Genomic DNA, 12677 nt, shown 5'->3' with positions numbered 1-12677 from the left:
GCTTTTTTAGTGGAGGTTGGCTAGCAACTAGTCAAGGTGGTACTTTATATTCCTGCACTGCAGGGGGTTGGACTAGATGACCCCCGGGGTCCCTTCCGCCTCTACGATTCTACCACGGCTCCGCTTCGTCAGCGCAAAGGCTGCGGGGCAGCCAAGCACGTCTTGGGGGGAAAAACCCCATCTCTTAAGGGCGACGACGCGCCCTTACTCCAGGAACCTTCGCTTAGGGACCTGTGTGCCCGAGCGGAGCAGTCGCCGCGCAACACCCTCCCACTCCCGCCTTCCCGCCAGCCTGAGGATTCTCTCGCTCCCAGGATGAAAAGGAGGGAGAAAGAGAGAGCCGGACGGGAGAGCGGCGAGGGAGCGTTCTCACAGCGCAGGCGCGCCCCGTCCTCGCCATTGCGCCGGGCTGGCGGCTGGTGGCGCTGCCGGGAAGCCTTCCCGGGCGGCCAATGGATGAAAGGAGGGAGGCGGAGCTCCGGCGCGGAGGGAGAGCGAGCGAGAGAGAAAGCGAGCCAGTGAGCCGGAGCCACGGTCGGCTCAAGTTGGTTCGCGCGCCGCGACGGCGGCAGCAGCAGAGAGCGAGGAAGGGGCGAAGGAGCGGCTGGGCTGAGAGAGAGAGAGCGGCGGTTGCGCTGGCTGGGCAGGTAGGAGCTGGAGCCGCTGCTGCTGCTCTCCATTCCCACCCCTTGGAGCCCTTTTCGCTCCTTGCAGAGAAAGAAGGGGGGGGGGTCTTATCTGTCAGTCAGTCAGTCGGTCAGTCACCCCCTCCCAATTTCTCCTCCCGAGGGTCCCTTCTGCGCCGGCCTTCCCCTTCTGCGCCCTCCCCACGGCAGCCCGGAGGCGGGACAGCGCTTCTCCCAGCGCCCCCCCTCGCCCACCCCACACTCGTCCACGCGCACCGTCGTCGCTCCGGCTCCGGTGTGGCGGCAGCGCCTCCTCTCCTCCTCTCGCTCTGAGTTCTCGCTGGCTGCTCAGGCTGCTGCTTCCAAACTGATTTACAACACCCCCCCCCCCAAAAAAAAATTCTCTCTCCATCGCTTTCTAGGCAGGGACTCCCGTCCCACCCCTGTTGCCACTTCTCAGGATCCATTCCTCTCCAAATCTCTCCTCGTCCGTTCCCCTTTAGGAGCCTTTCCTACAGGTTGTGGGGCGGGGAGAGAGGGGGGCGGGGGCTGCGGCGGCGTTTCTCTGTCGCCTAGCCCCACCAGTTGAAGCCCTTTGCCTGCCCCATGCTGCCCTAACCTTTCCTTAACGCTGCGTGGCGAGATTCCCATGCCTGTCCAAAGTCTCTGCTTTCCCCCCCTCCTCTCTCCGCTTCCTCCTCCTCCTCTCCAGTTTTAAACTCTCCCGCAGCCTCCCCGTTGATACTTTAGGTCCTCTTTTTCTCCAACGTGTCCTTTAAAGATGCTCGCTATGAATTGGCTTTGGAGGGTGCTGTCGTTTTCAGTTCATTGTTCGCTTTCCACTACTGGGGCGATTGTGTTTGGTTTCTTGGCACGGCATCAGTTTGCAGAAGGTGGACTTCTAACCCGGGGGACTAGTATTTGGCAAGCCTCCTTCGCATCCTTTTTATCTTTCTCACACACACCTTCCGTAGCTCAGCTGAGCTCTGCAGCGATTTTGTCCCCTTTTTAAAAACCATCCCGAACGATTTTCTTTCTACACCTGGGTTTTGCTCCCTGTTCTCCTCAGCCAGCAGTGTCGTTAGTGAGCAGTTCTTAGGACCACCTGCTGCACATCTTTTGCTGTGTATAAAAAGAAGGAAGCGACTTCATGTAGAGAGCTGGGTGAGGGTTGCTATTGCCCATACCCTTTTGTCAGTTTGATATATAATACGATAATTCAAACAAGTGTATTGTGGTAACTTTGTGATTTAATGTCTCTTTCCCTTCCCCGGGGAAACAGCAAATACAGAACTCAGTTTTCCCTCTTCCTTTATAAACAACAAATACATCTGAGCCTAACATAATTTTCCTTTGCCGAGGGTGCTGTACCCATCAATTAAAGCTTCCACTATTTCATATTTTAATTGTCCCAAGAGTCACTTATGCCATGGCACAGCAGTAAAACTGCTAGCACATCTGCAAAGCTAAGCACGCTCTGGTATGGTTTCAAATTGGATGGGGGGTTGGACTAGATGACCCTCAGGGTCCCAACTCTACAATTCTTTAATTCTATGAGTGCATCAAGTTGACCTGCAAAAACTTCTGCAAGTGTTAATTTAAGTTCTTCCATAGTTCATTTGAAATGAAGTTACAGTGGTGCCTCGCAAGACGAAAAGAATTAGTTCCGCGAGTCCTTTCGTCTTGCGATGTTTTTCGTCTTGCGAAGCACGGTCCGTCGCAACTGCGCCTCTTCAAGCGGCTTTTAAAAAAAAGCGCAAGACGTTTTCGTCTTGCGAAGCAAGCCGATAGGGAAATTCGTCTAGCGAAGCAACGCAAAAATGGAAAACCCTTTCGTCTAGCGAGTTTTTCGTCTTGTGAGGCATTCGTCTTGCGGGGCACCACTGTATGCAGTACAGCTGTCTTGATCTCTTTTAGGAAAAACCTACACGGAGATTGCATGTGCTTTTATCTAACCAGACACCTACTTTAGTTTAAAACTTTGCTTCACGTTTGAAAATACATATTTGTCTTCTGTGGAAGAAATCGATGGACTAAGTGGATGTAGTAATGAAGGACTTTTAAAAAATGAATTAGATATTCATAAAGAATATTGTGTTGATAGTATGAGTAGAATACAGTATTTAAACTGTGCCAAGTGGTCCTTCTACACATGGACTATGGAGGTAGAATTCTAGAATGTACCACTTCAGACTACAGGGGTGTGTGTGCGCATGCTATTTTGAGTATGCACCATATAACAAGGTCCTTGAATATAGAATGCTTGCAACCAAGGATTAAGGAGAAATTAGATTCAGTTTGCATTTAAAGGCGGAACTACCAAATTGCTCTTTCTGAAACAGTATGTGAACCAAAACACAGTAATCCTTTGAAATGGATACTTCTCCAAATTTTGCAATGCTGTTAATTCTCCAGCTAAGCAGTTGTACAAAAGTGCACCTACTTGGATAAAGTGTGTATAAAAAGGCATATAATTGCGAAAATAACATACAAAGTGCCATTATATTGGGAGGTGGAATGCTTTGTCAAAATCTGTACACTTCATGACAGTGAGTTTAGGAGAATGTTACACTAAAATGCTGATAAATTTTCATGAGGATTTTTTTAAATCTGCAAATTGGTGCAGAAATGTGTAGAACTGAATTTAATATTGGAAAAATGAAATAACCGAGAAAGCTGAAATTGGGAGATCTGTCTCTAGTTATTACATTGGGGAGAGGGATAAACTTTCCCCATTATATGTTGGATTCCTATGTTCAAAGAGTTCTTAATTTGGGTTGCATTCAACAGTACAGCAGAACGAAGTACTAGACTGGACTGTCCTGCTTGAAAGTTCACTGTACAGTAATACCTCCGCGAATGTCCGCCTCGTCTAGCATCCATTCCGGCGAACGTCCATGGCAAACCTGGAAGTACCGGAACGGGTTACTTCCGTGTTTGCCACTTGCACATGCGCAGAAGCACAAACCGCACCATGCGCACATACTCAGTGCTTTGCCCTGAGACCTTTTCGGCTAGTGGCCAGGGCCCCAGAACGGATCCCGGTCGCAAAACAAGGTATGACTGTAGATACAAATCTAAGAGGGTAGGAAACGGTCTAGGTTTGAATTTTCTGCCTGATGTGCTAATTTTGTTTGTGTGGAACTTGGTTTTATTTATGTGGGAGCGTATTAACCATCTTGATTAGCTTTTTATGCTCTTGTTCACTTAGGCATTTGGCTGTAAGTTGATGCCGTATGTTATGATGATACCCTAGCATGTTCTGATGGTTATCTTTTAGCAGGGTGGGGTAGTATTTGTCTTTCTTAGGTTATTGCAGGTCGAACATCTTTAGTCAGTGCCTTTATATCTTTTTGATGTTGGCGGCATCTGTCTGTCTTGGGAGACAGTGGAGGAGTGAACCTTGAGGAGTAAAGTCAAATTATTGGAGCGTTATAGTGCCTGTCATGGCTGTAGAGACCAATACGGGAGAGACATGTTTTATTTCAGGTGAGGCAGATGAAGGTGTCCAGTTTTGCTGCTACAGCTGCACCATGGCATTTCTTTCCTCTATGATCTTTCTTTTTGATGTATACTAAATATTTTATGTAGCCTCTAACGTAAGGCACCTTGAGATATTTTATGTAGTAAGTGATGAACAATTGCAATTAATACTACTACTTCTAAAAATAGTATCACCTAATTTCCCATCATTCTGCTGCATGTGTTGACGCAGACTCAAAAGCAGCTGTAACACTGATGTCCTGTTTTGACATTTATGAAAGGAGGATTAGAGCAGACAGAATTTGTAGTGGGAGGATGCGAGTAGGATGTCAAGTAAAATCTTGTTAAATTTAATCTTTCAAGCAGGTGGCTGAAACTACTAGCACAGAGCATCAGATCACATGCATATCTTTTATCTAAATGGTTAAACATGGTCTTTTAATTGTATTGGGTATATTGTGATACTAATTTTGATTGTTTAATGCAGATCATTATACTGGGATGATTCTTTGAGAATTACTAGGCTAACTGGGTTGTCTAAGTGGATTTTTTTCCTGCTATGCTGGAAAAAATAATTGCACTGGAGCAAGAGCAAGCAAGATACTTCAACTGCAGTCATAAGCATAGTTAATAGGGTGTCCCCTTGAACTCCATGTTTGTACCTCTGTGTAAACATAGGATGGGATTGCAGGGTGCTTGTTAGAATAGCTGTTTAACTTTAGTGTTTTTCTATTCTGCACAGTCTGGAAAAAATTATCTAAGATATTTTTTGCCTCTCATTATATGTTCTAAATCTAAGTGTGTGCTAGTGTCAACTGTTGCACCATAAAATCATTTTGTTCTAAAACATACTATTTTTTACAGATTTTATATCTATTCTCTGTGTGATTAAAATTCTTTTTAAAAAAATGATTTAGTTTAAAGTTGCTTAATACACTTAAGTGTAAATGTGGTACCACAATGTGGGGACTAACCTTGGGGAAGCATTCTGTAAGTTGGGGGCCACCACTGAAAAAGCCGCCTCTCTTAAGAGGTGATCTTACTATCCTTGCCTGTGGCATATAGCAGCCTTTCTCAACCTTGGGTCCCCAGATGTTTTTGGCCTACAACTCCCATCATCCCTGACCACTGGTCCTGTGAGCTAGGGATCATGGGAGTTGTAGGCCAAAAACATCTGGGGACCCAAGGTTGAGAACCACTGGCATATAGAGCCAAACAGAAACATCTCTTATATCTAAACGTATACTGTATCAGATCCTTCCAGTACCCAGAGTGGTTCAAACTGCCTATATTCATTAATTACAACTCAGCTAAGAAAAAATGCCATTCCCATGAGATTTGATAGATCTATGTATCCCTTTAGATCTTCGCTCATTGTAGTTGGATGTACTCTTGTAGCTGATTTCTCATACTCTTATTTCAGATGAGATCCTCCAAATCTAATTACTTGTAGCAGAAGTTGGGGGAAGCTAGTAAGTAAGGCAAGCATGTATGAAGAGTCTAGCTCTGCAATCCTGAGTGTAGGAAGATTTAATTTCTTGTCAATAGCAAGTGACCTCACTATACTATTTATTTGGCAAATTTTATGCAAATCTACATTGTCTGTTGTGATTTTTTTAGTGTGCACTGGCTGAAATCAGAAAAAAAATCAGTGTTTATTTTTTATGATAGTTTTATATGGTGCTGGGTTCTACACTTAACTTTACATGGATGAGTGCCAAAGCACCAGCAAATGAGGACTAGGCAATAATTTCAGCTTCTGGACAGCTTTCAAACATATCCGTGTGTTACAGTTGTCTAGCAGGATCTGCAGTAGTCATGGTTGCTGGAACAAGTTTCAGCTAAAAGGCACTGTGTGCTTTAATCATCTTAAAGTTAGAGTTTAGCCCAGGGTTTCCCAGATTTCTGAGACATTGAGTCCCTGATGAGCTTATAAAGTCGCTGTTGGCTCCAACTCCAGTTCTTAGGAATGTAAACGAAATAAAGTAAAGAAATAGCGATGCATAACCAACATTTATTAATCTGAATTGATGGAAAAAAGGAAGCAAAAAAGAGGATGAATATTAATAATGGGCTTTAACAAATGTATGAGAATTGGACTGCAGGTTTGTGAGGTGCACTCTACACATGCTCATGCCTTTTATATTTGAGATCATAGGTATTATTATTATTTTTTGCGTTGTAGCTCGTTAACTTCTTTTTCCCTTGGGCTGTTTCTGACCCCTTTTTGCTCCCTGCACAGTCTCAGTGACCTTGGGAGGTAATAGTGATCACTTTAGGAGGGACAGCTTCCAGCCTAAATATTACTGAAGTGTGTAGTGTAGTCTGTTTCATCAGGAAGGGAAGGGAGCAATGTAACTCCCACCATTAGTCCATTCATCACCTTGAATAGAAAGGTAAACTAGATGGTGGCAAGTATATGAGTCTAGCAGGCTAAACAAAGCAGGGGTTTCATAATATGCTCCTTTAGGAAGGCAGAAATTGCCAATTCTTAAATGGAGGCATTGACTAAATCAACTTCCTTACCATAGTGACATCATCTAGAAAAAGCAAGAGCCAAACACAGATGTCATTGGCTGTACATGGTAAGAAAAAGATTTCAGCTTATATAGTTAAAATCAGGAAGGTCCTGGAATCTCTGGCGTAGAATCTGTAGTCAGAGTTATTCAGAGTAAGGTTACCGTGAGAAATTTATTTGAAGTGCTGACCTTGAATTTTTCCAGTGGGTCATCATTACCCACTTCAAGGTTGTTGTTTTCACAGTGTGTGTGTGTGTGTGTGTGTTTACAGTGGTACCTCGGGTTGCATACACTTCAGGATTAAGAACTTTCTTAAGCTCGGGTTAAGAACTTTGCTTCAGGATGAGAACAGAAATCATGCTCCGGTGGTGTGGCGGCAGCTGGAGGCCCCATTAGCTAAAGTGGTGCTTCAGGTTAAGAACAGTTTCAGGTTAAGAACGGACCTCCGGAACGAATTAAGTACTTAACCCGAGGTATCACTGTACAGACACATACAGAGATGCACATATATATGAAATAAATAAGTCATAGGTTATTTTTTTTTTCATGGTTCTGTCCAGTATGTTAAAGGCCATTTAATCCATATGGGAAAGCGTCAATTGACTGTACTATGTGTATGGGTTGGTGATAGCATTATGGTTTATTCTGCCATAGAGTTGGTTCAGTTTATTCCATGCTCAGTTTATTCCATGAATTTATTCCAAGTTACCTGTTGCTGTTATTCAGGTAGTCAGTCCTACTAATCAATTGCCCACCCAGTTCTTGGAACATAGTCCTCAAGTACCAAAGAGTTTAATGTACACTGATCCGTTGAGGAATGCATGCCAGAGGATTATATTGGCTGCCTAAATGAGATCTGTACTTCAGATAGTACTAGAGTTGCAGTAGAATAGGAGCTGCAGTATATTTATTGTCCCTATTCAAGTTACTTCTTGAAACTCATTAGGCTTTGGAACAGTCTTAATAGACCCACCACATCTACATTGGAACGAACTGTGACAGTGTCAGCAGTCACCCGTTAATTTCCTGTACATAACAGTAGTTACTACTTTCCCTCGCCCACAGAGCATCACCCACTCGTTCAGTTCAAAATACTGTACCAAATCTAGTTATGAGTTGATTGGTTGATATCTTAGCAGAACCTCATTCTGGTATTGAGTGTAAAGCCAGGCCATCTGTTTCATGGCATACTTGATGATGAAGTCTGAATTCTTGTGCGTCACCAAAATGATACTGCCACTGATCCCAGCCTGATGCTGAACAGTGAACCCAGCACACTCCCAGACCTCTTGGCTGGCTCAGCATTTTCATCTGGGAACAAGTCCTAGATGACCAAACTGTAACTACTGAGTTGGCTTTATAAGGTACCTACCACAAAGTTAGCAGGCACCTAACTCTGTGTGCAGGATTCAGGAAGAGCTGATAGGTTTTAATGTTCTATTCCTTCTTTCTCCCAGATGACAGCCCTCAAAGCTGCTGAATTACAACTCATTACCAAACTTAAAACCATGAAAAGACCTGGGCTGAACAAAGACATTGGATTCTTATCTCACTATACATAACTAAACCATTTCTCACCTTCCCACCCCTTGCCTTTTCCTGTAAGACCTATTACAGTCGTTAAGAGTCGTCAAGAGGCTCTCTCAGCTATCTGCCTATCTCCCATTCCCACCACCCTTCTGAGTAACACCCCTCCCCACCTTCTCACTATATAGAAGGATCTGGCAACTTCTGTTTCAGTGTATCTGAAGAAGTGTGCATGCACACGAAAGCTCATACCAAGAACTAACTTAGTTGGTCTTTAAGGTGCTACTGGAAGGAATTTTTTTATTCTCACTTTTCAATGTCACATTCCCTTATTGCTGAGAACTTAGTTTTCATGGGCCTCTCCATCCCGTTATGAGACATTTATATGTAAAATTTATACTCTGCCCTTTCTCATCCCAAAAGTGCCCAGTGTGACTGACAATATAAGATGAAATGAAACCATATCCCATATGCAATAATTAATATGACAGTTACAAAAATACAGTGGCTAACTGTACCTGCTCCTTTCCAAGTTCCTTTCCAAATAAAAATGTATTCAATTTTTTATTTGAACATAGCTAGGGTAGAGAATTGTCTGGCCCCTCCTGGGAATTCCAGAGACACCAGAGAAAGCCTTTGTGTTCACATCCTCCTAGACATCCATGGTATTAATGTAAGAAGGGCCTTTGCTTTTATTGGTGGACATATGGAGAAGCCACATCTTCATGCACTTGGGTTCCAGGGAATTTAGGGATTTGTAGTATCAGCGTCTTGAAGATACGGGCAATTTTCAGTCAAACTGAAAGATAAAAATGGAAGAGATAAAAAGGAAAGGAGTCATATGCTCAATTTCAACAACCACCTCTTTATTGCACTAAAAACATCCCCTCTTAACAGAGAAATGTCTATATTTACTGGCCAAACTCATTACTGTAACAAAGGTTCAAAACCATCTTAGGGAACGTAACAAGGAATAGTAGATCAGTAACTAATATTTTCCTCTCATAGGTTGACGCAATAAGACAGCATCTTTTGACATTATCTTTTGGGCAGCGACCCAGCAGTGAGCTGCCCTCCCTCCACCTCCCAGTAAATAAATAATCATCCCCAATGAAGTACTTAGAAGTCATTGTGGGAGGATATCCAACCAGTGATAAGGCTTTGGTTCACTATAGAGTTGCATGGTACTCAGCATGAGGTTCGGTTGTAAAACTGTTGCTGTTGAGCTAGTATACCTGCTTTATTTGGGAAATGCCGTACTTTTCCATGTATAAGACTAGGATTTTTTCTTTAAAACTTATGTTTAAAAGACAGGAGTGCCTGGTGTGCTCTGGTCCATGGGGTCACGAAGAGTCGGACACGACTAAACAACAACAAATGTTAAAAATTGGGGGTCGTCTTATACACAGATAGTGTATCCCCCCATTTTCTTAATTTGGAGTCCCCCCCAAAATGGGGCGTGTTATATATGGGGGCGTGTTATACATGAAAAAATACGGTATATGAATTTTGAAGTGGAAAACATATTGATAATTCAAATCAACCCACACTGTTAATAATCCAGTGAATTTGTATTTGATGCAGTTGAGAGAGGCAGTTGAGAAAGTCTGAGCAGTTGATATGAAGGCAGATGTAAATGAATAGTAGATATTGGTCTTGTTAATTTATGCTTGTCTAGAAAATTAAACAATGCAGGATTTTGTTATAATCTTTCGATAACTTAGATCACTCACCCATAGTGCTGTGCTTTGTGTCTTTCTGGTTGACATTTTCATCTGCCACCTGTGGAGACTGTTGACCTTTGGTCTCTGTTAATGATTGTATAATAATGACAAACTAGTCAAATACGGCATCACTTTCAAGTTTTTAGGGCTGCCACTGACTCGCTTCTTCCTCTCCCCACCCCGCCCACATCATCAACCGCTATTTTTGTAGTTGAGTTATGTTTTTTGTCTTCGTAAAATGCTTGCCTCAACTTGAATTTCTGTTTAGTCGTTCAGATACAGTAGTTTCCATGCAGCTTTCAGGTTTAGGATAACTTTTTACAAAGAAAAATGTAAACAGAACATTTATGTTTCAAGTGGAAGAGTTTAAAAGGTCTTTGTGTGTAGAAATGTTTAGCTACAGTGATTATTCCCAAGGAATTTGCTACATAGGGAGTAGCTTCAGTCCATTTTCCAAATGCTTCTTTCTGTACTGTCACAGTCTTATCCTTGCATCTTAGAGGAGCAGATCAAAAAGTTTTTAATTTAGGCATAGTTAATTGTTTATTTTAGACTGCCTCAGTGGGAGAGAGGAGGAGCGGGGCTCGTTCAGCATGCGGTCTATCTTGCTCCTGAACTGCTTCCACTCCAACTGCCATTTGAACTTGAAGAATTGGTTCCCGAGTTTGCTTTTTCTCTATTGACTCCCTGTCTCTTTTCTCTTTTCGAACTGTCTCTTAGATTATAGTCCTGTGGGTAGAGACTGTCTTACTTTAATTGATTGTATTTAAGCTGCTCTGGAAGGGGTTTTGGCTGAAGGGCAACGTACAAATGCTATAAATAAACAGTTGCTTCCCAAGGAAACTTCATTTAGAAGTATCAAGAAAAGTTACTATTTGAATACTGTATATCAGTGGCTAAAGAAATCTCTACAGGACAACAATTTACCACTGGCAAATTTATCACACGGAGAGAACAGTTCTTCTGAATAAGGAGTTAGTCCACAAAAGTCATTTTTTTGGTGACATGTATGTGCTTTAAGCATGCTTTTGTTTTTAAAACACCTAATGTAAGCATTAGCTTTTATATTTATAGCAAATATTTTTAAACATGAAAGGGCCCAAGTGCAGTACAGTCATACATTGGCAGTTGAACAGAATCTGTTCCAGATGTCCGTTCGACTTCCAAAATGTTTGAAAACCAAAGCGTGGCTTCTGATTGGCTGCAGGAATTGGAAGCTGCCAATTGGAAGCTATGAAAGCCCCGTCGGACGTTCGGCTTCCAAAAATAGTTTGCAAACCGGAACAGTCACTTCCGGTTTTGCTACGTTTGGGGGCCAAAACGTTCGAGAACTAAGCTGTTTGAAAACCAAGTTACGACTATATACTGAAGTGGGGTTATGGGTGGAAAGTCCTCTGATTATTACAGCAAGTTATCACCATGTAATACGCATAGCATGTTACAGTGTCTTGTAAGTATTTATAGAATCTCTTCTAGCCATTTATTTAGCATGACCAAGAACTATAGTTTGCACTAAGTAACTTTTTCATAAAAAGATTTCCAAAGATTACTGAAAACCTTGTAACTTGATTATAGTGATTTACTTGGGTTTTCTTCTTCTTCTTTGGTGAACACTCGTAGCTGAGTAAGATTGTCTTCCATAAACACGGTTTTAACACTGAGTCCGTAAGTGACTGTGGAGGCCAATTCTGGATCCACACGTCCTTCCACAATGGGGACATTGGTTTCTGGGTGGGAGTTGATCACCGTGTGGATTTGCTAAGCGTGCCTTCCTCCTAGCACGTTTCTCCCTTGGGTTCTGAGTTTGAGTGTCTTCAAAGCCCATGACACCTTTGGTAAAGGCTGTTCTCCAATTGGAGCGCTCACAGGCCAGTGTTTCCCACTTGTTGGTGTTCATACTACATTTTTTAAAATTTGCCTTTAAACCTCTTTTGTTGACCACCAACTCGTATTGGCCTGAATATAAACCTCACTTATATTCACAACCTTACGGTATGCAGCCAGGAACGTGGGGCAAACAGCACCAGGAGTGCGGTGAAGCAGTGCCTGCCACGTGCGTACTCCCCCGTCCTTTCCCCCAAGGCTGGGAAGGGAGAGAGTGAGGAAGGAAGGGGAAAGGCTGCTGGCAGCGCTGCGCAGCTCCCCCCTCCCAAGTATGCAGCTAGGAGCAGCAAGGAATGGAGTGGCTTATATTCAATTATTTTTTCTCCCCACCCTCCAATTTTAAAGGTGCAGCTTATATTCGGGTGCGGCTTATATTTGGGCCAATACGGTATTAAATTGTAATATGGAAATATGTCCATGCAGCGGTATCTTCTCCATACATAGGTCCTAAGATTGTCATCCTGACTTAAATCTCAAAGCATGGAAAGTCTGACTTGCTGATTTAATTGAAGAGACCTCCTGCAATAGCTATACAAGTGCATTTCTTCTTTGTTGCTATAACCTAAAAATGTACAGAATCATTTGAAGCTTTTAAAAGGATACTTGTTTGGACAGGTTATTAATGGGCTTTGCATAAAAGTAGCACTCCCAGTGCAGTTGTTAAGTTGTGCCAGTGAACAGACACTGTCAGATATTACTCCGTATCCTCAGTGATATTTAATTCTTTCCGCTTCACAGATAAAAGTAAAAGAGAAGGTTTATTTATTTTCAAATGCAATGGAGAATTGGCAAGCTAGATTTTTTTTATAAAAAGCATGTCTTCTACATGCAAATTTCCTAAGAAATATGCAGCTTAATCTTAACATGAGTATGATGAACATAAAAAAGGACATTTTAACTGGACACATGGTGTG

General features: G+C 42.7%; 1 protein-coding gene and 1 long non-coding RNA gene across 2 annotated transcripts in view; one reads left to right on the top strand and one right to left on the bottom strand.

Moving 5' to 3' along the window:
• Window positions 1-454: 454 nt before the first annotated feature.
• The window catches only part of PXYLP1 (2-phosphoxylose phosphatase 1), a 76389-nt gene continuing 64166 nt past the window's right edge, over window positions 455-12677 (top strand). Inside the window, exon 1 of the mRNA XM_081192672.1 lies at window positions 455-647. The gene's annotated coding sequence lies outside the window, so the exon portion shown is untranslated. The remainder of the gene's footprint in view (window positions 648-12677) is intronic.
• On the bottom strand, window positions 8707-9945 carry LOC308585517. Its single transcript, XR_014007460.1, has 2 exons — window positions 9889-9945; window positions 8707-8954 (listed from the first exon to the last, which is right to left on the bottom strand). It is a non-coding gene; the product is annotated as an uncharacterized lncRNA (long non-coding RNA).

This window comes from Podarcis bocagei, assembly GCF_964188305.1.
Source record: "Podarcis bocagei genome assembly, chromosome: 4".
NCBI classification, from domain to species: Eukaryota; Metazoa; Chordata; class Lepidosauria; order Squamata; family Lacertidae; genus Podarcis; species Podarcis bocagei.
The sequence above is the reverse complement of the archived record's forward strand: the minus strand, read 5'-3'. Positions and strand labels throughout refer to the sequence as shown.